The sequence below is a fragment of the Arachis hypogaea genome, chromosome 12, assembly GCF_003086295.3.
Source record: "Arachis hypogaea cultivar Tifrunner chromosome 12, arahy.Tifrunner.gnm2.J5K5, whole genome shotgun sequence".
NCBI classification, from domain to species: Eukaryota; Viridiplantae; Streptophyta; class Magnoliopsida; order Fabales; family Fabaceae; genus Arachis; species Arachis hypogaea.
Window position 1 is genome coordinate 44,372,760 of NC_092047.1, and position 25,053 is coordinate 44,397,812.

Below are 25,053 nucleotides of genomic sequence, written 5' to 3' on the forward strand. Positions count from 1 at the left end.
GAGATTCTAGTAGCTTGTACCTTAATGATCCCTAGCTTCTCCATTACAGAGAGAGGCATACGGTTTATGCTTGACCCTAGGTCACACAAAGCCTTCTCAAAGGTCATGGTGTCTATGGTACAAGGGATTGAGAACTTTCCAGGGTCTTGTCTCTTTTGAGGTAATCTCTGCCTAGTCAAGTCATCCAGTCCTTTGATGAGCAATGGAGGTTCATCCTCCCAAGTCTCATTACCAAACAACTTAGCATTTAGCTTCATGATTGCTCCAAGGTACTTAGCAACTTGCTCTTCAGTAACATCTTCATCCTCTTCAGAGGAAGAATACTCATCAGAGCTCATGAATGGCAGAAGTAAATTCAATGGAATCTTTATGGTCTCAGTGTGAGCCTCAGATTCCCATGGTTCCTCATTAGGGAACTCCTTGGAGGCCAGTGGACGTCCATTGAGGTCTTCCTCAGTGGAGATCACTGCCTCTTCCTCCTCTCCAGGTTCGGCCGTGTGGGTTGTGGTTATGGCCTTGCACTCTCTCTTTGGATTCTCTTCTGTATTGCTTGGGAGAGTACTATGAGGGAGTTCAGTAATTTTTTTACTCAGCTGACCCAATTGTGCCTCCAAATTTCTAATGGAGGACCTTGTTTCAGTCATGAAACTTTGAGTGGTTTTGATTAGATCAGAGACAATGGTTGAGGGGCTCTACTTAGAATTCTCTGTCTGTTGCTGAGAAGATGATGGAAAAGGTTTGCTATTGCTAAACCTGTTTCTTCCACCATTATTGTTGTTGAAACCTTGTTGAGGTCTCTATTGATCCTTCCATGAGAGATTTGGGTGATTTCTCCATGAAGGATTATAGGTGTTTCCATAGGGTTCTCCCATGTAATTCACCTCTTCCATTGCTGGGTTCTCAGGATCATAAGCTTCTTCTTCAGAGGAAGCTTCCTTAGTACTGCCTGTTGCTGCTTACATTCCAGACAGACTCTGAGAAATCATATTAACTTGTTGGGTCAATATTTTATTCTGAGCCAATATGGCATTCAGAGTATCAATCTCAAGAACTCCTTTCTTCTGAGTTGTCCCATTATTCACAGGATTCCTCTCAGAGGTGTACATGAATTGGTTATTTGCAACCATTTCAATGAGTTCTTGAGCTTCTGCAGGCGTCTTCTTCAGATGAAGAGATCCTCCAGCAGAGCTATCCAATGACATCTTGGATAGTTCAGATAGACCATCATAGAAGATTCCTATGATGCTCCATTCTGAAAGCATGTCAGAAGGGCACCTTCTGATCAATTGCTTGTATCTCTCCCAAGCTTCATAGAAGGACTCACCATCCTTCTGTCTAAAGGTTTAGACTTCCACTCTAAGCTTACTCAATTTTTGAGGTTGAAAAAACTTTGTCAAGAAGGTATTGACTAGTTTTTCCCAAGAGTTTAGGCTTTTCTTAGGTTGTGAATCCAACCATGTTCTAGCTCTGTCTCTTACAGCAAAAGGAAAAAGCATAAGTCTGTAGACTTCAGGGTCAACCCCATTGGTCTTGACAGTGTCACAGATTTGCAAGAATTCAGCTAAGAACTGATGAGGATCTTCCAATGGAAGTCCATGAAACTTGCAATTCTGTTGCATTAGAGAAACTAATTGAGGCTTAAGCTCAAAGTTGTTTGCTCCAATGGCAGGGATAGAGATGCTTCTCCCATAGAAATCAGGAGTAGGTGCAGTAAAGTCACCAAACACCTTCCTTGCATTGTTGGCATTGTTGTTGTTTTCGGCTGCCATGGTTTCTTCTTCTTTGAAGAGTTCTGTTAGGCCCTCTAAAGAGAATTGTTCTTTAGCTTCTCTTAGCTTTCTCTTCAAGGTCCTTTCAGGTTCAGGATCAGCTTGAACAAGTATGCCTTTATCTTTGTTCCTGCTCATATGAAAGAGAAGAGAACAAGAAAGTAGGGAATCCTCTATGTCACAGTATAGAGATTCCTTGAGGTGTCAGAGGAGAAGAAGAATAGAAGGAGGAGGTGGAAAAGAGGGAATTCGAACTTATCAAGAGGGACAAAGTTCGAATTGCACCTTGATGAGGAGTCTTAGTCCTTTAAATAGAAGGATGTGAAAAGAGAGGAAGAATTTTCGAAAATAAATTAAAAGATTTTAAAAAGAAATTTGAAAATTTGATTGAGATTTTCGAAAACTAAGATTGGGAAAGAAATAAAGTGATTTTTGAAAAAGATTTTGAAATTAGAAAAAAGATATGATTGAAAAAATTAATTTTGAAAAAGATATGATTGAAAAGATATGTTTGAAAAGATATGATTGAAAATCAATTTAGAAAAAGAAATTTTTTAAAATTAAAGTTGATTACTTGACTATCAAGAAATTAAAAGATATGATTTTAAAATTTAAAGTTTGATCCTTTCTTAATAGGCAAGTAACAACTTGAAAATTTTGAAGTAAATCTTTAATTGAAGCAAGGATTTTTGAAAATAGCAAAAATAAATATAAAATGGAAAGAAATTGATTTTGAAAGAGATATGATTGAAAAGATATGATTTGAAAAAGATTTGATTTTGAAAAATTATGAAAACTTGAAAAAAAATGTGAATTAAAAACAAAATCTTCCCTCTAGTGTCATCCTGGCGTTAAACGCCCAGAATGGTGCCCATTCTGGCATTTAACGCCCAAATCTCTACCTTTCTGGGCGTTAAACGCCCAGCCAGGTACCCTGGCTGGCGTTTAAACACCAGTTTTCCTTCTTCACTGGGCGTTTTGAACGCCCAGCTTTTTTTGTTTGATTCCTCTGCTGAATGTTCTGAATCTTCAATTTTCTGTATTATTGACTTGAAAAGACACAATTTTGAAAATATTTTTGAATTTTTAATAATGAGAAACAATAAGAATGCAACTAAGATAAAATAAACAATGCATGCAAGACACCAAACTTAAAAATTTTCATATAAAAGACACTAACAAATTGAGAATGCATATGAGAAACAACAAAACATACAAAACAAGAGAATTTAAAGATCAGAGCAATGAAATCATCAAGAACAACTTGAAGATCAATGAAGAACATGCATGAATTCGAAAAATGCAAGAAGAACAGAAACATGCAATTGACACCAAACTTAAAAATTAATACTAGACTCAAACAAGAAACATAAAATATTTTTGGTTTTATGATTTAAAATTTTTTTTTTGTGATTTTCGAAACTTATATGGAAAAGAAAATAAAGAGAATCAAAACTTTTAATGAGAATTCCAGGAATCATGCAATGTTAGTCTAAAGCTTCAGTCTAAAAAGATTAGACATGTTTGGCCAAGCTTCAGCAGGACATTACATTCAATAGCTAAATTGATGGGAATCAATCAGCTTTTGTGATGGTAAAAACATCACCTTGATACTCTAGAATTCATTCTTAAAAATTCTGAAAAGTACCTAATCTAGCAACAAGATGAACCGTCAGTTGTCCAAACTCGAATAATCCCCGGCAACGGCGCCAAAGACTTGGTGCTCTCAAATATGAATCACACTTTGTCACAATTCCACACAACTAACCAGCAAGTGCACTGGGTCATCCAAGTAATAAACCTTACGTGAGTAAGGGTCGATCCCACGGAGATTGTCGGCTTGAAGCAAGCTATGGTCATCTTGTAAATCTCAGTCAGGCAGATTCAAATGGTTATGGAGAATTGATAATTAAAAGATAAATAAAACATAAAATAAAGATAGGGATACTTATGTAATTCATTGGTGGATTTTAGATAAGCGTATGAAGATGCTTTGTTCCCCTTGAACCTCTGCTTTCCTATTGCCTTCTTCCAATCATTCATAGTCCTTTCCATGGCAAGCTTTATGTTGGGCATCACCGTTGTCAATGGCTACATCCCGTTCTCTCAGTGAAAATGGTCCTGATGCTCTGTCACAACATCGGCTAATCAGCTGTCGGTTCTCGATCATGTCGGAATAGGATCCATTGATCCTTTTGCGTTTGTCACACGCCCCACAATCGCGAGTTTGAAGCTCGTCACAGTCATTCCTTCCCAGATCCTACTCGGAATACCACAGACAAGGTTTAGACTTTCTGGATCTCAGGAATGGCTGCCACTAATTCTAGCCTATACCACGAAGGTTCCAATCTTAGATCAGAAACCCAAGAGATACACATTCAAGCCATTGCTAGTAGAACAGAGGTGGTTGTCAGGCACATGTTCATAGGTGAGAATGATGATGAGTGTCACGGATCATCACATTCATCAAGTTGAAGAACGAATGAATATCTTGGAGAAGAAATAGACTTGAGTTGAATAGAAAAACAATAGTACTTCGTATTAATTCATGAAGAACAGCAGAGCTCCACACCTTAATCTATGGTGTGTAGAAACTCCACCGTTGAAAATACATAAGAACAAGGTCTAGGCATGGCCGTGAGGCCAGCCCCCAAACGTGAAAAGAACTATGAAAGTATATGAAAGTGTGTAAAAGAGATATAAATACAATAGCAAAAGGTCCTATTTATAGAAAACTAGTAGCTAGGGTTACAGAAATAGGTAATTAATGCAGAAATCTTCTTCTGGGCCCACTTGGTGTGTGCTTGGGCTGAGCATTGAAGCATTTTCGTGTAGAGACTTTTCTTGGAGTTAAACGCCAGCTTTTGTGCCAGTTTGGGCGTTTAACTCCAGCTTTTGTGCCAGTTTTGGAGTTAAACGCCAGAATTCTTGAGCTAACTTGGAACGCCTGTTTGGGCCATCAAATCTCGAGCAAAGTATGGACTATTATATATTTCTGGAAAGCCCATGATGTCTACTTTCTAACGCAATTGAGAGCGCGCCAATTGGGCTTCTATAGCTCCAGAAAATCCACTTTGAGTGCAGGGAGGTCAGAATCCAACAGCGTCTGCGGTCCTTTTTCAGCCTCTGAATTAGATTTTTGCTTAGGTCCCTCAATTTCAGCCAGAAAATACCTGAAATCATAGAAAAACACAGAAACTCATAGTAAAGTCCAGAAGAGTGATTTTTATTTAAAAACTACTAAAAACATAATAAAAACTAATTAAAATATACTAAAAACATACTAAAAACAATGCCAAAAAGCGTATAAATTATCCGCTCATCAGGAGGCCACAACCAAACTCTAAGTTTGGTGTTGAGAGGCCCCAACCCTACTCTGATTATCTGTGAGGCTCCATGAGAGCTCACTGTCAAGCTATTGACAATAAAGAAGCGCTTATTGGGAGGCAACCCAGTTTTTACTTATCTATGTTAATTTTCTGTTTTCCATTTTTATTTTATGTTTTCTTTAGGATGATGATCATGTGGAGTTACAAAAATCAAAGCAAAGTCAAAAATAGCATTAAAATAGCTCACCCTGGAGGAAGAGCTTACTGGCGTTTATACGCCAGTAAGAAGCATCAGACTGGCGTTTAACGCCAGAAAGAAGCATCAAGCTGGCGTTAAACGCCAAAAATAAGCACCAAGTTGGCGTTCAACGCCAAGAAAGGGAAAAAGCTGGCGTTTAACGCCAGAAACAAGCAGCAGTCTGGCGTTAAATGCCAGGATTGCACACCAAGGGCATTTTGCATGCCTCAATGGAGCAGGGATGCTAAGTCCTTGACCCCTCAGGATCTGTGGACCCCACAGGATTCCCACCTACCTCACCATTCCAATTCAAACCATTCCCCTCCCATACTCACCCATTCACACACCTCCTTCTCCTCCACTTCTCCTTCTACTCCCTTCTATCTTCTTTTGCTCGAGGACGAGCAAACCTTTTAAGTTTGGTGTGGAAAAAAAGCGTTGCTTTTTGTTTTTCCATAACCATTTATGGCACCTAAGGCCGGGGAAACCTCTAGAAAGAGGAAAAGAAAGGCAGTTGGTTCCACCCCCGAGTCATGAGAGATGGAGAGGTTCATCTCAAGGGTCCATAGTTCAGTGGTAGAGCATTTGACTGCAGATCAAAGAGCTATGAGGAAGGAGCAACAAAGACAAGCAAGAGACATAGAGGAGTTCAAGAGCACCATTGGTTCTTCAAGAAGAGGAATACGCCACCCTCACTAAGGTGGACCCATTCCTTAATCTCCTTGTTCTTATTTCTCTGTTTTTCGTTTACTATGCTTTATGTTTATTTATGTTTGGGTCTTATTACATGATCACTAGTATCTAAGTGTCTATGTCTTAAAGATATGAATGTCCTATGAATCCATCACCTTTCTTAAATGAAAAATGTTTTCTGAAAAAGAAAAAGAAGTACATGAATTTTGAATTTTAAAATAGTTTAATTATTCTGATGTGGTGGCAATACTTTTTGTTTTTTGAATGAATGCTTGAACAGTGCATATGTCTTTTGAATTTGTTGTTTATGAATGTTAAAATTGTTGGCTCTTGAAAGAATGATGAAAAAGGAGAAATGTTATTTGATAATCTGAAAAATCATAAAAATGATTCTTGAAGCAAGAAAAAGCAGTGAAGAACAAAGCTTGCAGAAAAAAAATATGCGAAAAAAAAAAAGAAAGAAGAGAGCAAGAAAAAAAAAAGCAGGCAGAAAAAGCCAAAAGCTCTTTAAACCAAAAGGCAAGAGCAAAAAGCCAATAGCCCTTAAAACCAAAAGGCAAGGGTAATAAAAAGGATCCAAGACTTTGAGCATCAGTGGATAGGAGGTCCCACAGGAATAAAATCCTGGCCTAAGCGGCTAAACCAAGCAGTCCCTAACCATGTGCTTGTGGCGTGAAGGTGTCAAGTGAAAACTTGAGACTGAGCGGTTAAAGTCGAGGTCCAAAGCAAAAACAGAGTGTGCTTAAGAACCCTGGACACCTCTAATTGGGGACTTTAGCAAAGCTGAGTCACAATCTGAAAAGGTTCACCCAGTTATGTGTCTGTGGCATGTATGTATCCAGTTGTAATACTGGAAAACAGAGTGCTTAGGGCCACGGCCAAGACTCATAAAGTAGCTGTGTTCAAGAATCAACATACTGAACTAGGAGAATCAATAACACTATCTAAATTCTGAGTTCCTATAGATGCCAATCATTCTGAACTTCAAAGGATAAAGTGAGATGCCAAAACTGTTCAGAAGCAAAAAGCTAATAGCCCCGCTCATCTAATTAAGACTAATCTTCATAGATGGTTTTGGAATTCATTTTATATTCTCTTCTTTTTATCCTACTTTGTTTTTAGTTGCTTGGGGACAAGCAACAATTTAAGTTTGGTGTTGTGATGAGCGGATAATTTATACGCTTTTTGGCATTATTTGTAGGTAGTTTTTAATATGTTTTAGTCACTTTTTATTATATTTTTATTATTTTTTAAATAAAAATCACATTTCTGGAGTTTAATATGAGTTTGTGTGTTTTTCTGTAATTTCAGGTATTTTCTGGCTAAAATTGAGGGAGCTGAGCAAAAATCTTATTCAGGCTGAAAAAGGATTGCTGATGTTGTTGGATTCTGACCTCCTTGCACTCGGAATAAATTTTTTGGAGCTACAGGATTCCAATTGGCACGCTCTCAATTGCGTTGGAAAGTAGACATCCAGGGCTTTCCAGAAATATATAATAGTTCATACTTTTCTCAAGGATAGACGATATAAACTGGCGTTCAACGCCAGTTCCATGTTGCATTAACGCCAGAAACAGGTTACAAGTTGGAGTTAAACGCCAGAAACAGGTTACAACCTGGTGTTTAACTCTAGAAACAGCCTAGGCATGTGTAAAGCTCAAGTCTCATCCCCAACACACACCAAGTGGGCCCCAGAAGTGGATCTCTGCACTATCTATCTTAGTTTACTCATTTTCTGTAAACCTAGGTTACTAGTTTAGTATTTAAACAACTTTTAGAGATTTATTTTACACCTCATGACATTTTTAGATCTGAACTTTGTACTCTTTGACAGTATGAGTCTCTAAAATCCATTGTTGGGGGTGAGGAGCTCTGCTGTGTCCCGATGAATTAATGCAATTATTTCTGTTTTCTATTCAAACACGCTTGTTTCTATCTAAGACGTTCATTCGCACTTCAATATGATGGATGTGATGATCCGTGACAGTCATCACCATTCTCAACCTATGAATGCGTGCCTGAAAACCACCTCCGTTCTACCTTCGATTGAATGATTATCTCTTGGATTCCTTAATCAGAATCTTCGTGGTATAAGCTAGAATCCATTGACAGCATTCTTAAGAATCCGGAAAGTCTAAACCTTGTCTGTGTTATTCCAAGTAGGATTCAGGGATTGAATGACTGTGACGAGCTTCAAACTCACAAAGGTTGGGCGTAGTGACCGACGTAAAAGGATCAATGGATCCTATTCCAGCATGAGTGAGAACCGACAGATGATTAGCCGTGCGGTGACAGCACACCTAGACCATTTTCACTGAGAGAACGGATGGTGGCCATTGACAACGGTGATCCACCAACACACAGCTTGCCATAGGAGGAACCTTGCGTGCGTGAAGAAGAAGACAGGGGGAAAGCAGAGATTCAGAAGACAAAGCATCTCCAAAACTCTAACATATTCTCCATTACTGCATAACAAGTATTTAATTCATGCTCTTTTATTTTTTGCAATCCAAACTGATAATTATAATTGATATCCTGACTAAGAATTACAAGATAACCATAGATTGCTTCAAGCCAACAATCTCCGTGGGATTCGACCCTTACTCACGTAAGGTATTACTTGGATGACCTAGTGCACTTGCTGGTTAGTGGTACGAGTTGTGAAAAGTGTGATTTACAATTCGTGCACCACTTCTCTTTGCCTTTTCCTTATAGATCTTGGCATTTTCATAGGCTTGAGATCTAAACTCCTCCATTTCCTGCAGCTGCAAGATCCTTTTTTCACCAGCAGCGACGCTATCAAAATTTAGTAGCTTGAGAGCCCAGAGGACTTTGTGTTCCAGCTCCAATGGTAAATGACAGGCCTTTCCATACACCAGTTGATATGGGGACATCCTGATTGGTGTTTTGAATGCCGTTCTGTATGCCCAAAGAGCGTCATCTAGCTTCTTTGACCAGTCCTTTCTTGATGCTCCTACAGTCTTTTCCAGAATCCTTTTTAGCTCTCTGTTAGATATCTCAGTTTGCCCACTTGTTTGGGGGTGGTAAAGTGTGGCAACCTTGTGTTTCACCCCGTATCGTAGGAGGAGAGCTTCTAGTGGTCTGTTACAAAAATGGCTCCCTCCATCACTGATGAGTGCTCGTGGGACTCCGAACCAGCTAAAGATATTCTTTCTAAGGAAGTTCATGACCACCTTGTTATTATTTGTTGGGGTTGCAATAGCCTCTACCCACTTGAAAACGTAATCCACTGCTACCAAGATATACTTGTTTGAATATGAGGTTGGGAATGGTCCCATGAAATCGATTCCCCACACATCAAACAGTTCCAGTTCTAAGATTAAATTCTGTGGCATCTCATTTCTTTTGGGTAAGTTTCCAGCTCTTTGGCATTCATTGCAGTTCTTTACTAATTCTTTGGCATCCTTGAAAAGGGTGGGCCAAAAGAATCCACTTTGTAACACCTTGGCTGCAGTTCTTTCCCCTCCAAAATAGCCTCCATAGCACAAGTCGTGGCAGTTCCACAGGACCTCTCGTCCCTCTTCTTCTAAAATAAATCTTCTCAGGATTCCATCTGAATACTTCTTGAAGAGATATGGCTCATCCCAAACAAAATATTTTGCGTCATTGATGAGCTTTCTTTTTTTATGTTTGTTGATCTCTGGAGGTAAAGCCCCAGTTGCCTTGAAATTGGCAATGTCTGCAAACCAGGGTGCTTTGTGAACCGTCATTAACTGCTCATCTGGGAAGCACTCATTCACACTGGCATCATGTGTTCCACCTTTGTCATGAGGGATTCTGGATAGGTGATCGGCTACGTTGTTCTCCACTCCTTTCTTGTCTCTGATCTCAATATTGAATTCCTGCAACAACAAGATCCATCTAATCAGTCTTGGTTTTGATTCTTGCTTGGCAAATAAGTATTTAAGTGCTGTGTGATCTGTGAAAACGATCACTTTGGCACCAATGAGGTATGATCTAAACTTGTCAAATGCAAAAACTATTGCCAGTAACTCCTTTTCAGTAGTGGTATAATTTCTTTGAGTGTCATTGAGAACTTTGCTGGCATAGTATATCACATGGACCAAGTTATCTTTCCTCTGTCCGAACACTGCCCCAACTGCAAAATCAGATGCATCGCACATCAGTTCAAATGATAAGTTCCAATCAGGTGGGGAAATGATAGGGGCAGAGGACAGCCTCTTTTTCAAGTTTTCGAATGCTAGCATGCACTTTTCATCAAAGATAAATGGTGAATCGGATACAAGGAGATTGCTTAAGGGCTTGGCTATCTTTGAAAAATCTTTAATAAATCTTCTGTAAAAACCAGCATGCCCTAAAAAGCTCCTAATTGCCTTGACATCACTTGGTGGGGGTAATTTTTCAATGAGTTCCACCTTAGCTCTGTCTACCTCAATGGCTTGGTTAGAAACCTTATGGCCAAGGACTATTCCTCATGTCACCATAAAGTGGCATTTTTCCCAATTCAAGACCAGATTGGTTTCTTGACATCTTTTTAATACCAGGGCAAGGTGATTTAGGCAATTAGGAAAGGAATCTCCGAATACTGAAAAGTCATCCATAAAGACTTCAATGAATTTCTCTATCATATCTGAGAAGATAGAGAGCATGCAGCGTTGAAACGTTGCAGGAGCATTACATAGCCCAAATGGCATGCGCCTGTATGCAAACACTCCACATAGGCAAGTAAATGACGTTTTCTCCTGGTCTCTTGGATCAACCACTATTTGATTATATCCTGAGTACCCATCTAGAAAATAGTAATATGCGTGTCCTGCAAGTCTTTCCAACATCTGATCCATGAAGGGGAGTGGGAAGTGGTCTTTTCTTGTGGCTTCATTGAGTTTTCTGTAGTCAATGCACATCCTCCATCTTGTGACCGTTCTTGTAGGGATGAGTTCGTTCCTCTCATTGGGTACTACAGTGATTCCTCCTTTCTTGGGGACCACTTGGACGGGGCTGACCCATGGACTATCCGAAATTGGGTAGATTACCCCTCCTTGCTACAGCTTCATGACTTTCTTCTATACCACTTCTTTCATGACTGGATTTAGCCTCCTTTGGGGTTGGATGGATGGTTTGGTATCATCTTCTAGCAGTATCTTATGCATGCATATGGGCGAACGGATTCCCTTCAGGTCAGCGAGGGTCCATCCAATGGCATCCTTATGCTTTTGTAATACTTGGAGTAGTTCCTCCTCTTGTTCTTGGCTGAGGGCTGAGTTTATGATCACTGGGTAACTTTTATTTTCTCCTAAATATGTATATTTGAGAGTGGGTAGCAATGCTTTGAGTTCAAGTTTGGGTGCTTCTTTTCTTTCATTCTCCTCTTCTAGTGTGCCCTGAACATGAACCTCCGCTGTTGCAGCCTCTTCGCTTGATGCTGATTCCTCTTCTGTTAACCCCTCAAGTTCTTCTTCTTCAAAAGTCTCTTGTACTGCATCTTCCAGTGAATTCAACCTTAAACATTCTCCCAATGGTTCTTGTAGGTAACTCATGGCCTTGAACACATTGAATATCATCTTCTCATTGTGTAATCTCAAGGTAAGTTCACCTTTTTGGACATCAATGATAGCTCCAGCCGTGGCTAAGAATGGTCTTCCCAGGATGATAGAAGCATTGGCTCCTTCCTTCATATACAACACTACAAAGTCTGCTGGGAAGATAAAATCTCATACCTTCACTAGCAAGTCTTCTACTATGCCGTGAGGAAACTTGAATGATCGGTCTGCCAGTTGTAGGGCCATTTTTTTTGGTTTGGCCTCTTCAATCCTCATTTTTCTCATTATAGCTACAGACATCAGATTTATGCTGGCTCCTAAATCACATGGGGCCTTTTCCACTGTGATTTCCCCTATAATACAAGGAATCTGGAAGCTCCTAGGATCCTTCAATTTCTGGGGTAGTTTGTGCTGAATGATGACACTACATTCTTCGGTTAGTATCACAGTCTCATTGTTCTTCCAGCTTCTCTTCTTGGTCATCAATTCCTTTAAGAACTTGGCATAGAGCGGCATTTGCTCTATTGCTTCAGCAAAGGGTATGTTAATCTGTAGTTTCTTGAAGATTTCTAAAAAATCTTAAGAACTGGCTGTCATCCCCCTTTTTTCCAATTGCTGAGGGTATGGGACTTTTGGAACGTATGGCTTCAGCACTTCCCATTTTTTATGTGTATTGGAAGTGGGAACTTGAACTTCATCTTGTCCTTCTTCCTTTTCAATTGAGTCCTTCTCTTGTGGTTTCTTGGAGGTCTCCTTCAATTCCTTTCCACTTCTGAGGGTGATAGCCTGACACTCCTCCTTTGGGTGTGAATCAGTGTTGCTACAAAGGTTATGGCTAGGAATTTGCTTAAATAGGTAGCCAATTTGTGTCTCAAGTTTCTTGATGGCAGCATCTTGATTTTACATATTGGATTGCACTTCCTCTCTGAACATTTTACAGTCTTGAACTTCTTTGCATATACGTTCAAGTAGAGTCTCAATCCTTGAGAGTCTATCTTCGGATGATGGTGAGTTGAGATTAGAGGGATGAGACGGGCCATTTTGGTTTTGATATGGATGTTGAGAGGTATTGTTAGGTGGGTGCTGATATGATCTCTGTGTGGAATGTTGGTGAGCTATATTGTTGTTGGGATTGTGACGTCTTTGATCTTGGCCTTGATCTTGTTGATTTCCCTACCCAAAGTTTGGGTGGTTCCTCCAACCAGGATTATAAGTTTTGGAGTATGGATCATGGGTCTGCCTAGGTGAGTTCCCAATGTAGTTGGCTTGTTCCTGATCACCCTCTGCCTCTGCATTCACTCCTTCTTGAGCTGTTGATGAGGTGGTGATTGCTGCTACTTGGTTCCTTTCCATCTTCTTGGTAAGGTCAGCCAACTGTTTGGTGATCAACTTGTTCCAAGCCAGCAGTGCATCCACGTTGTTCAGCTCCATCACTCCTCTAGTATTGCCTCTTTTAGAAGCATAGAAGTAGTCATTCTCGACTACAGTCTCAATGACATCTATGGCTTCTTCAATGGTCTTCTTCTTGTTCAGAGATCCCCTGGATGAGTGGTCTACTGCCTTCTTTGATTCATAAGAGAGACCCTCATAGAAAATATGTAACTGCACCCATTCATTGAACATGTCTGATGGGCACCTTCTTGTCAAGTCCTTAAACCTCTCCCATGCTTCATAGAGAGTTTCACCATCTTGTTGCCTGAATGTTTGTACTTCAACTCTCAACCTGTTAATTCTCTGAGGAGGGTAGAATCTCGCCAAGAATTTGTTCACCACATCTTCTCAGATTGTTAAACTCTCCTTCGGGAAAGATTCCAGTCATTTAGATGCTTTGTCTTTGAGTGAAAAGGGGAACAAAAACAATCTATAGGTGTCAGGATGAACACCATTTGACTTCACATTATCACATATCCTTAGGAAGGTGGTGAGGTGTTGATTGGGGTCTTCTTAGACACTTCCTCCGAATGAACAGTTGTTCTGAACAAGGGTGATGAGCTGTGGCTTTAGTTCAAAGTTATTGGCATGTATGGTTGGCTTTTGGATGCTACTTCTGCAATTTCCTGGGTTTGGATTGATGTAAGAGCCTAAAACTCTTCTCTCTTACCCAGCATGATGCACTGGACCTTCTCTGCCATGGTTGTGAGCCTCTTCTTCATGTTGGTTCTCCATATTCTCATCCATGTCTGGTTCAAAGTACTCCTCATCTTCCTCAGCACCAACGACTCTCTTTCCTCTTGCTTCCCTCCTTAATCTAAGGAGGGTCATCTCAGGTTCAGAATCAAAGGAAGTTGAAGCCCTGCTTCTTCTACCTGTCATATAACCAACAGAGCAAAAAGTAGGAAAGAGAATTCATGGAGAAATTACTGCTGTTAGGGGTGCTATTAGTGTGAGTGATGCAATATATCAAACAGTTAGTGGGTTAGTGAACTGAATTGTAAAAAAAATGAAGATAACACCACAAACGGGTAAGGGGTAAAGGGAAAAAAATAACTAAAACTGAAAGTAAATCACTCAAATGAGATTAAACAAAACAAAAGAAAAATGATCAATCTAGTTATCCGCTGACGTTAGGATTTTTTTGCCGGTAAAGAATTTTATAAAAATAGTTGTGTTGTAAATATAGTTTCTAAACCAACAGAAATCCCCTCGTACAAACGTTTTGGTTGTCACAAGTAACAAACCCCTAAATAAATTGATAACCGAAGTATTTAAACCTCGGGTTGTCTTCTCAAGGAACTACAGGGAAGTATGTTCTTATTATTGGTTATGAAGATTGTAAATTGGGGTTTTTAAGATGAGGAATAAGTAATTTAAATTGCAATTGAAATAAGTAAAAGACTGTAAAGTAAATAAATAACTGTAAAATAAACTTTTGGCAAGGTATGAGAAATTAGAAGTCCTATCCTAGTTATCCTTATCAATGATGATGAAGATTGAATCTTAATTCCACTCAGTTAGTCTTTACTTAAAGTAAAGAAAAGTCAAGTGACTAATTAGTTTGATCTTCAAATCCTAGTTAATCCCTAAGGAAAGATTGGGATTATTGAAGTTCAATTCAATTAGCAAAGATAACAATTATCAATCATGTTTGAGTTTGATACTCCTGAGTTACTGATTTCTTAACCAAGACCAAAAAGGGAAAAGTAAATCTACCGGAATAAAAATGTCTTCAGATTGGAAACAACAGCAATATAAATAAAAGAAGGCAATAATAAACTGAAATACCTCAAATAACATTAATTCAAATGAATAATCTGTAACATAGAAGAATTCATAAACTAAATCGAGAAGATAAATAAAAAGGAATATTGAACCTGATAAAAAGAGATAATCCTGAAAGCGAATAAAATCCTAAATCTAAATCCTAAAAGAGAGAGGAGAGAACCTCTCCCTCAAAACTACATCTAATTCATGAATACTAACTAATTGGAGACTCTCCTCTGAATGGATGTATTCCCTCACTTCATAACCTCTGATCTGTGCCTTCTGGACTTGGATTTGGGCCAAAAAGGGCTTCAGAAATCGCTGGGAGCATTTTCTGTAATTTCTGGTGCGTGGCCTCTGTCACGCGTCCGCGTGGGTTACGCGGTCGCGTCAATTGGGATTTTCCTTGCCACGCAGTCGCGTCAGTCATGCGTCCGCGTCATATGCGTTTCGCTCAAGGTGCGCGATCGCGTCAATCACGCGGTCGCGTCGCTGTTAATTCGCGCTGGCATGCGGCTGCGTCGTCCATGCGATCGCGTCATTGCATGTTTCTTCAAAAACTCCGTTTTGTGCTTTTCTTCCATTTTTGTATGTTTCCTTTCCATCCTTTAAGTCATTCCTGTCTTAGAAGATCTGAAACTACTCAACACACGAATCACGGCATCGAATAGAAATAAAGGATAATCAAAATAATTATTTTTAAGCATAGGAAACATGTTTTTCACATACATCATTAATAAGGAAGGGAAAGTAAAACCATGCAATTAATATGAATAAGTGGGTGAAGGATTGAATAAATCACTCAATTTGAGCACAATATATATCATAAAATATGGGTTTATCAACCTCCCCACACTTAAACAATAGCATGTCCTCATGCTAAATCCAAGATAAAGAGTAAGGTAAGGTTAAAGTGGTGGAATCTCATGCAATGCAATCTATTCTAAATGCAACTACCTAAATGCATTATGCAATTCTAATTATTTTTATTTACTTGTATATAAAGCTTACATGTAGTTGAATTAATTCACATTTCTCAAGGAATCATATATATAGCCAGACCTTAGATAATGATAAAGCACTTTTACAATTGAGATGGGAAAGAAAAATATTTTATAAACTTGCAAGACAATTAATAATTCAAGCAGAGATATATATTAATGAGCTATTGAACCCTCACTGAATTTTGTGTTTACTCTCTAGTCACTTAGTGTTTATTGGGTCAATCACTCTATTCTTCTTTTTATCCTTACTTTCTATGACTTTGTTCTTCATCTAACCAATCAACAATTATAGAATATAGGCATACAAAAGTCATGAGGTCTTTAATTAAGGTTGTAATGGGGCCAAGGTAAAGGTAAGGGTATATGTATAAGGCTAAGTGAGCTAATTAAGTGAATCCTTGATTAGTCTAAGATCTCACCTAACATACATACTTTGTAAAGCAAAGCTTCTTTACCTATTTTACCCATATTTTCCCACTTTTGATGTTACATGCTCATATTTACTTTTTATTTACTTTTATCCCATGTGCATTGCTTTTTGCATTTGGAAAATTCTTTTGTATCCCCTTTATTCAAATACTGAAAAAAAAATTTTTTAATGCACATGGTAATTCAATTATTTTGATTTCACATGAGCATGCTTCCCAAAAATTTTTATTTTGAATTATTTTATTCTTTTCAACTTTCTACCCTTTTTTTTTATCATCCATGTTCCCAATAGGTTTCCCACACTTAAACAATTACACAATTTCTATCTTAAGCTAACCAAGGATTCAACTTGGGATTTTTATTTTGTTTTTCTGCTTAAGGCTAGTAATGTGGTTTGTAGAATAAGAGGGGATTTAAAGGCTCAAGGGGGCTAACAAGGGTGATGTAAAAGGTAGGCTAATTTGGGATAAGTGAGCTAAAATCAAACAATGGCCTCAATTACTCTCTTGGTATGTATTTCTATTCTATAATCGGACATATAGATTAAAACAAAGTAAAGAACACCAGAATAAAAAAAGAATGATGGAACACACAGAAATAAAAATTATGGTTTGAATGTAACCATATAATTAAGCTCAAAACTCACAGGCTGTGTGTTCTCTAACTCAAAAATCATATATCAGTTATGTATGTCATGCAAGTAAAAATTAAGAGTTCCCATTATTCTCAATGTAAATCTTAAGGTGGCTTTAAAGTTCTAATGTTTCTCCTTGATGAAATGTTGTTAACTAACTAACATGTAATGCTATATATACAAGGTGTGGGTTGTTTTTATTCTGTTCAAGTCTCTAGTTTACTTCCTTTTATATTTTCAATTTAAACTAAGCTATTGATGAGCGGATATTTTATACGCTTTTTGGGGTTAATTTCATATAGTTTTTAGTATGTTTTAGTTATTTTTTAGTTTAATTCTATTAGTTTTTAGGAAAAATTCATATTTCTGGGCTTTACTATGAGTTGTGTGTTTTTCTGTAATTTCAGGTATTCTTCTGGCTGAAATTGAGGGAGCTGAGCAAAAATCTGATTTAGGCTGAAAAAGGACTGCTAATGCTGTTGGATTCTGACCTCCCTGCACTCAAAGTGGAGTTTTTGGAGCTACAGAACTCGAAATGGCGCGCTTCCAATTTCGTTGGAAAGTAGACATCCAGGGCTTTCCAGCAATATATAATAGTCCATACTTTTCACAAGGATAGATGACGTAAACTGGCATTCAACGCCAGTTCTCTGCCCAATTCTGGCGTCCAGCGCCAGAAAAGGATCAAAAGTTGGAGTTCAACGCCAGAAATGGATCCAAACCTGGCGTTGAACGCCCAAAATGGCCTTATGCACGTGAATTGCTTAAGTCTCAGCCCCAGCACACACCAAGTGGGCCCCAGAAGTGGATCTCTGCACCATCTGTCATAGTCTACTCACTTTTTGTAAACCTAGGCTACTAGTTTAGTATTTAAACAACTTTTAGAGACTTATTTTGAATCTCATGACATTTTAGATCTGAACTTTGTACTCTTTGACGGCATGAGTCTCTAAACTCCATTGTTGGGGGTGAGGAGCTCTGCTGTGTCTCGATGAAGTAATGCAAGTATTTCTGTTTTCCATTCAAACACACTTGTTCCTATCTAAGATGTTCATTCGCGCTTAACTGTGATGAAGGTGATGATCCGTGACATTCATCACCTTCCTCAAACCATGAATGTGTGCCTGATAACCACCTCCATTTTATATCCGATTGAATGAGTATCTCTTAGATTCCTTAATCAGAATCTCCGTGGTATAAGCTAGAACTGATGGCGGCATTCATGAGAATCCAGAAAGTCTAAACCTTGTCTGTGGTATTCCGAGTAGGATTCAATGATCGAATGACTGTGACGAGCTTCAAACTCGCGAGTGCTGGGCGTTAGTGACAGACGCAAAAGGATGAAGAATCCTATTCCAGTATGATCGAGAACCGACAGATGATTAGCCGTGCTGTGACAGAGCATGTGAGCATATTCTTCACTGAGAGGATGGGATGTAGCCATTGACGATGGTGATCCCCTACATACAGCTTGCCATAGGAGGACGTGCGTGCGTGAATTAGAAGACAGAGGAAAGCAGAGATTCAGAAGACAAAGCATCTCCAAAACTCCAACATATTCTCCATTACTGCATAACAAGTAACCTTTAATTTATGCTCTCTTGGTTATTCGCAATTCAACTGATAAACATAATAGACTTCCTGACTAAGATTTACAAGATAACCATAGATTGCTCCAAACTAACAATCTCCGTGGGATTCGACCCTTACTCACGTGAGGTATTACTTGGACGACCCAGTGCACTTGCTGGTTAGTGGTACGAGTTGTGAAAAGTGTGATTCACAAATTGTGCACCAAGTTTTTGGTGCCGTTGCCGGGGATTGTTCGTGTTTTGACAACTAACGGTTTATTTTGTTGCTTAGATTAGGAAAAATTTCTCTTTTTGTTTAGAGTCTAGTATTATTGTCGTGCTAAAACTTTAGAATCCTTATTTTCTTGTTAAAATCTTTTTCAAAAATAATTTTTCTATTAAATCCTGTGCCAAATTTTAAGTTTGGTGTTTTCTTGTTGATTTCTCTGTGTTTTTCGAAAATTTTAGTTTGGTTTTCTAAAAATTTTAAGTTTGGTATTCTTCCTTCGTGTTCTTGTGTTCTTGTGAATCTTCAAAGTGTTCTTGAGTTTTCCTTGTGTCTTGATCTTAAAATTTTTAAGTTTGGTGTTCCTTAGTGTTTTTCCCTTAAAAATTTTCGAAAACAAGGAGCATCAGATCTAAAAATTTTAAATCTTGTGCTATCTTATTGTTTTCTCTCTCCTCTTTAAATTCAAAAATATCTTTGCTCTCTGTTTTAAAAGCAAATTTTCGAAATCTATTTCTAAAATTCAGATTTTTATTTTAAAATTTAAAACTCTTTTCAAAAAAAAATCATCATATCCTTTTCAAAACTTCTTAACCACTTTCTCTCTCCTCAGTTTTTCGAAATTCTTCACTCAATTTTTTTTATTTATTTTATTTTAATTTATTTCATTTTTGAAATAAATAAATAAATAAATAAATAAAAATATTTTCTCTATTTTACATCATCTCCCTTTCTCCATCATGGACATAAGCGAAAATGAACAGTCCAGGAGGACTCTGGGGTCATATTCTAACCCCTCTACTGCTTCATATGGGAGTAGTATCTGCATACCCTCCATTGGAGTCAGTAGCTTTGAGTTGAATCCTCAGCTCATTATCATGGTGCAGCAAAATTGCCAGTATTCCGGTCTTCCACAGGAAGAACCTACAGAGTTTCTGGCACAGTTTTTACAAATTGCTGACACAGTACATGATAAGGAAATAGATCAGGATGTCTACAGACTATTACTGTTTCCATTTGCTGTGAAAGATCGAGCTAAGAGGTGGTTAAATAACCAACCTAAGGCCAGCATAAGGACTTGGAAACAGCTGACAGAAAAATTCCTGAATCAATACTTTCCCCCAAAACGGATGACACAGCTAAGGCTGGACATCCAAGGCTTTAAACAAGGAGATAATGAATCTCTTTATGATGCCTGGGAGAGATACAGAGAGATGCTAAGAAAATGCCCCTTTGAAATGTTTTCAGAGTGGGTTCAGTTAGACATCTTCTATTATGGGCTTGCTGAAGGAGCTCAGATGTCTCTAGATTACTCAGCTGGTGGATCTATCCACATGAGAAAGACAATTGAAGAGGCTCAAGAGCTCATTGATACAGTTGCCAGGAATCAGCATCTGTACCTAAGCAATGACTCTTCCATGAAAGAAGAGGTTAAAACAGCAACTGCTGAACTCAGTCCTGTAAAACAAGCTGCTGAATTCAATCAGCAATTGGACTTTCTAACAAAGCAGTTAGCCGAATTCAAAGAAAGACTACAAGAGACAAGGATGGCTAATATACATATGGACGAACAGTTTAAGCAAACAAAGCAGCAGCTGTCAAGGCAAATAACAGAAGAATGCCAAGCAGTTCAACTAAGAAGTGGGAAAACATTAAATACCCCACCTCAAGGCAGCAAAAAGCCAAGAAATGAGCAAACCACCCAAGATTCACCTGAGGACAGTAAGAGCCCAGGGAAAAATAATTTTGGCGCTAAAATGCCAGAAAATTGGGGGAAGGCTGGCGCTGAACACCCAGACCATGGCCAAAACTGGCGTTCAATGCCAGAAACAAAGCAGGATTGGCGTTCAATGCCAGAAATGGGCAAGGATCTGGCGTTGAACGCCCAAAATGGGCAGGATCTGGCGCTGAACGCCCAAAATGGGCACAATTCTGGCGTTCAGACGCCAGGAACAGAGAAGGAGTTAGCATCTAACGTTACTCCAGTCTCTAACTCTGGCACTCAATTGCCAGTGAGGGATCAGACACACACAAATGCTGAAAGCAACCCCTCTAAAAAGGCTTCTTCAACCACTTCTGTAGGCAATAAACCTACAACAACTAAGGTTGAAGAATATAAAGCCAAGATACCTTATCCTCAAAAACTCCAGAAAGAGGAGCAGGATAAGCAATTTGCTCGCTTTGCAGATTATCTTAGGACTCTTGAAATAAAGATTCCTTTTGCAGAAGCACTTGAGCAAATACCTTCTTATGCCAAGTTCATGAAAGAGATCTTGAGTCATAAAAAGGATTGGAGAGAAACAGAAAGAGTTCTCCTCACTGAAGAATGTAGTGCAGTCATTCTGAAGAGCTTTCCTGAAAAGCTTAAAGACCCTGGGAGTTTTCTGATACCATGCATATTAGAAGGTAATTGCACCAAGATAGCTTTATGCGATCTTGGGGCAAGCATCAACCTAATACCTGCATCCACTATCAGAAAGCTTGGCTTAACTGAAGAAGTTAAACTAACCCGGATATGTCTCCAACTTGCTGATGGTTCCACTAAATACCCATCAGGCGTGATTGAAGACATGATTATCAGAGTTGGGCCATTCGCCTTTCCCACTGACTTTGTTGTGCTGGAAATGGAGGAGCACAAGAGTGCTACTCTCATTCTAGGAAGACCCTTCCTAGCAACTGGACGATCCCTCATTGACGTCCAACAGGGGGAAATAACCCTGAGAGTCAATGATGATGAATTCAAGTTGAACGCTGTTAAAGCTATGCAGCATCCAGACACATCAAAAGACTGCATGAAAGTTGATCTTATTGACTCTTTGGTAGAAGAGATCAACATGGCTGAGAGTCTTGAATCAGAGTTGGAAAACATCTTTAAAGATGTTCAACCTGATTTAGAGGATTTAGAGGACATGAAAGAGCCTCTGAAATTTCTTCTGGAAGAGGAAAAACCTCCTAAACCCGAGCTCAAGCCATTACCACCATCCTTGAAATATGCGTTTCTGGGAGAAGGTGACACTTTTCCAGTGATCATAAGCTCTGCTTTAAATTCACAGGAAGAGGAGGCACTTATTCAAGTGCTAAGGACACACAAGACAGCTCTTGGGTGGTCCATAGGTGACCTTAAGGGCATAAGCCCAGCTAGATGCATGCACAAAATCATATTGGAGGATAATGCCAAACCAGTGGTTCAACCACAGAGGCGGCTAAATCCAGCCATGAAAGAAGTGGTGCAGAAAGAGGTCACCAAATTACTAGAGGCTGGGATTATTTATCCTATTTCTGATAGCCCCTGGCTGAGCCCTGTCCAAGTCGTCCCAAAAAAGGGAGGCAAGACAATGATTCATAATGAAAAAATGAACTGGTTCCTACAAGAACAGTTACAGGGTGGCGCATGTGTATTGACTACAGAAGGCTCAATACAGCCACCAGAAAGGATCATTTTCCTTTACCATTCATAGACCAGATACTAGAAAGACTAGCAGGTCATGATTATTACTGCTTTTTGGATGGCTACTCAGGCTACAACCAGATTGCAGTAGATCCCCAGGATCAAGAGAAAACAGCATTCACATGTCCATCTGGAGTGTTTGCTTATAGAAGGATGCCATTTGGGCTATGTAATGCGCCTGCAACCTTCCAGAGATGCATGCTCTCTATTTTCTCTGATATGGTGGAAAAATTTCTGGAAGTCTTCATGGATGACTTCTCAGTATATGGAGACTCATTCAGCTCCTGTCTTGATCACCTGAAACTTGTTCTGAAAAGATGCCAAGAGACCAACCTAGTTTTAAACTGGGAAAAGTGTCACTTTATGGTGACTGAAGGAATTGTTCTTGGGCATAAAATCTCAAACAAGGGAATAGAGGTGGATCAAGCAAAAATAGAGGTAATTGAAAAATTACCACCACCTGCCAATGTTAAGGCAATCAGAAGCTTTCTGGGGCATGCAGGATTCTATAGGAGGTTTATAAAGGATTTCTCAAAAATCGCAAAACCTCTAAGCAATCTGCTAGCTGCTGACACGCCATTTGTGTTTGACACAGAGTGCCTGCAGGCGTTTGAAACGTTGAAAGCTAAGCTGGTCACAGCACCAGTCATTTCTGCACCAGACTGGACGTTACCATTTGAGCTAATGTGTGATGCCAGTGATCACGCCATTGGTGCAGTATTGGGACAGAGGCATGACAAGCTTCTACATGTCATTTATTATGCTAGTCGCGTTTTAAATGATGCCCAAAAAAATTACACAACCACAGAAAAAGAATTACTTGCAGTGGTTTATGCCATTGACAAGTTCAGATCATACTTAGTAGGATCAAAAGTGATTGTGTATACTGATCATGCTGCTCTTAAATATCTATTCACAAAGCAGGATTCAAAACCCAGGCTCATCAGATGGGTGTTGCTTCTGCAAGAGTTTGATATAGAAATAAGAGACAGAAAAGGGACAGAGAACCAAGTGGCTGATCATCTGTCCCGGATAGAGCCAGTAGAAGGGACGCCCCTCTCCTCTCTTGAGATCTCTGAGACTTTTCCGAATGAGCATTTATTTGCCATTCAGGAAACACCATGGTTTGCCGATATTGCAAACTATAAAGCTGCAAGGTTCATACCCAAGGAGTACAACAGGATACAAAAAAAGAAATTAATTACTGATGCAAAGTACTACTTGTGGGATGAACCCTATCTCTTTAAGAGATGTGCAGACGGAATAATCCGTAGGTGTGTGCCTAGAGAAGAAGCACAGAGGATCCTATGGCATTGCCATGGATCACAATATGGAGGCCATTTCGGAGGTGAGCGAACAGCCACCAAGGTCCTCCAATGTGGCTTCTATTGGCCCACACTCTATAAAGATTCCCGAGAGTTTGTACGTAACTATGACAGTTGCCAAATAGCTAGTAATCTGCCTCATGGTTACGCCATGCCTCAACAAGGAATCTTGGAAATTGAATTGTTTGATGTATGGGGAATTGACTTCATGGGACCTTTCCCACCATCATACTCAAACACCTATATTCTGGTGGCAGTTGACTATGTATCAAAATGGGTTGAGGCCATTGCCACACCCACCAATGATACTAAAACAGTGCTGAAGTTCCTCCAGAAACATATCTTTAGCAGGTTTGGTGTCCCGAGAGTACTAATCAGTGATGGGGGCACTCACTTCTGCAATAAACAGCTTTATTCTGCCATGGTTCGGTATGGAATTTGCCATAAGGTGGCTACTCCATATCATCCACAAACTAATGGGCAAGCTGAAGTCTCTAACAGAGAATTAAAGAGAATCCTGGAACGGACAGTAAATACCCATAGAAAGGATTGGGCACGAAGCTTGGATGATGCTCTGTGGGCTTACAGAACAGCATTCAAGACCCCTATAGGGACCTCTCCATACCAACTCGTGTATGGTAAGGCATGTCACCTGCCCGTGGAACTGGAACATAAGGCCTACTGGGCAACCAGATTCCTAAACTTTGATGCCAAATTAGCAGTAGAAAAACGATTGCTCCAGCTAAATGAGCTAGAGGAATTCAGATTCACAGCTTTCGAAAATGCCAAGCTTTATAAAGAAAAATAAAAAAAAATGGCATGACAGAAAGCTGTCATCTAGAATCTTTGAACCAGGACAGAAGGTTCTGTTGTTTAACTCTAGACTCAGGCTATTCCCCGGGAAACTGAAATCCCGGTGGAGGGGACCATACGTGATTACAAGTGTATCACCATATGGTTATGTAGAGCTTCAAGATATTGATTCTGATAAGAAGTTCATTGTCAATGGATAGAGAATCAAGCATTATCTTGAAGGCAACATTGAGCAAGAATGCTCAAGGCTGAAGCTAGATTAAAAGCTCAGCAAGGTCCAGCTAAAGACAATAAAGAAGCGCTTGCTGGGAGGCAACCCAGCCATGGGGCAACAATCCTCTAAGCATTTTGCCCTATTTTTATTTTTATTTGTTTATATAAAGTTCACTGACACTAAGGTGAGGAATCATTTGTATAAGTCCACAGAGTTACAGAAGGACTCGGCACACAAAACAGAGAAAAAGAGCTCACTGGCAAGAAAACGCCAGTAAAAGTGTATTTTGGGCGTTCAACGCCCAAAATGGGCATCCACTGGGCATTGAACGCCAGTAATGGTAGCAATCTGGGCGTTCAACGCCAGAAATGGGCACCCACTGGGCGTTGAACGCCAGTAATGGCAGCAGCTGGGCGTTGAACGCCCAGGAGAGCAGCATTTGGGCGTTGAACGCCCAAAACAGGCAGTGTTTGGGCGTTCAAACGCTAGGATGGCAGGGAGGAGACAAAACTCATTTTTATTCAAATTTTTTTCATTCTAAATCTTGATTTTCATACTTCAATACATGATTTCTTGCATAAACATGTTAAGAACCTTGATTTCTAAATTCCATAATTTCTAAAAACCCTACCCTAAA

General features: G+C 39.4%; 2 non-coding genes across 2 annotated transcripts; both read left to right on the forward strand.

Annotated features, from left to right (window-relative positions):
• The first annotated feature begins 1,256 nt into the window (after nt 1-1,256).
• On the forward strand, nt 1,257-1,364 carry LOC112732061 (small nucleolar RNA R71). The gene has a single exon (XR_003167802.1). It is a non-coding gene; the product is annotated as a small nucleolar RNA R71 (small nucleolar RNA).
• An 11,808-nt stretch (nt 1,365-13,172) lies between these two features.
• Nucleotides 13,173-13,276, forward strand: LOC112731169 (small nucleolar RNA R71). The gene has a single exon (XR_003166959.1). It is a non-coding gene; the product is annotated as a small nucleolar RNA R71 (small nucleolar RNA).
• Nucleotides 13,277-25,053: the final 11,777 nt, after the last annotated feature.